Source organism: Condylura cristata, unplaced genomic scaffold (assembly GCF_000260355.1).
Source record: "Condylura cristata isolate star-nosed mole 26May11 unplaced genomic scaffold, ConCri1.0 scaffold00151, whole genome shotgun sequence".
In the NCBI taxonomy this organism is placed as follows: Eukaryota; Metazoa; Chordata; class Mammalia; order Eulipotyphla; family Talpidae; genus Condylura; species Condylura cristata.
The window spans coordinates 6,242-7,779 of NW_004567252.1; positions in this window are offsets into that span (position 1 = coordinate 6,242).

Sequence of the window (1,538 nt, forward strand, 5' to 3'; positions counted from 1 at the left end):
CTGGCAGAGGGCGGGGCGAGCCCCGGTGCGCTCGTGTCCTGGAGACGAGTCGGCTGCGGCTCCCGGAGGCTTCCTGGCCGCTCTCCCGGTGCGGTCAGTGCACGCTGACCGTGGAGCATCGTGACTCCTTCTCGGCTTCCTCAGGTTGTTCCCGCCCTTGCTTAGGTGGCGCCGGAGGCCCTGCTGGCAGTTTCCTACCTGCCGCGCACGGGCTTCTCACAGAGCAGCGCCTCGTTTAGCCAGCGCTGTGGGTCTTGCGCGTCAGCCTGTGGCATGACCTAGCACGAGCCCCCTGCCCTGCAGTGTCTGGGCGCTCAGCTCTGCGGTGGCCGGGGCCCCCCCCGCTCCAGGCTCTGCCCCAGTGCTCTGTGCATCCTTCGGAGGAAGCGTCCTCAGAGCCCACGTGGCCTGGACGCCGCTGCCCGCAGCACCCCGCTCTCTCGGTGAGGCTGACCGGGGGCTTCCAGATGTCCAGGACACATTTTTTTAGCAACATTTGTGCCGCCGACAGTGGCGGGGCCGTGGGCTACCAGTGTCTGAGCGTGGCCGTGTGAGAGGCCGCCGGGCAGGGCAGGGGCAGTGTGGTCATCACAGAGGGTGGCTTGGCTGCCGGTACCAGCAGCTCAGGCCGAGAAAGCAGCTGTCTCTCTGCACACAGCCACGGGAGAAGGCGCCCCGGTGCCGACACGACCCTGTCGGAGCGGGTCAGCGTCCGAATAGATCTGCCGGCCCCCGACACTGGCCGGCCCCTCCAGCTGGGAGCTGAGGACAAGCTGCCGGGTCTGAGCAGGCCCGACAGCTCCGTGCGAGTGTGACCTTGGAGCAGAAGGCGGGCGTCCGTCCGCGGAGCCTGGCGGGATTTGCTTGAGATTGACCGTCCGTCGTTTAACAAACGACATGCCGCTTGGGTTCTTGGTTTAGATCATTGCGACCGGTTGCGGAAGACGCTGACATTTAGGGAAGCCTGGTGAAGGGCACACGGGAATTCTTCGTACTATTTCTGGAACTTTCTGTGAGTCTGGAACTATTTCAAAGTGAAGCTGAGCCGAGAAAGAGCAAAGAGCGACCCTGCTTCGCCGAGAAGCTGCGACGGCCCCGCGGCTCTTCCGGAGGTCTCAGGCCGGTGTCTGGGCCTGCTGCTGCGCAGTGACCGGAGGCTGGGCTGCCCCAGGCTGGGCCACCAGGCCTGCCCCCGACGGGCTCTGAGCCCGCCGCCTGCACAGCGCTGTAATTCCACCTCGGGGTTTCCGGTGGCTCTGCGGTCACTCGAGCTTGGCCGCGGTCACCGGTCACCGCGAGAACCCCTCGCTGGAAACTTAGCTCTGTAATTAATTTACCGGCGTGCTTCAGTTTTCATTATCAGGCTCTGAATTCGGGATAGTCCCGCGGATTCTTCGGCACTGCATCCTACTGGATGTCACATTTGTTGGTTGTGTCTCAGGAAAAGCTGATTTAAATGCGGCCCTCCCTGGTGGCGCAGCGGGTTAAAGCACAGCACTACGAAGCTTAAGCCACTTCCGCATGAGTTTGATCCCCGC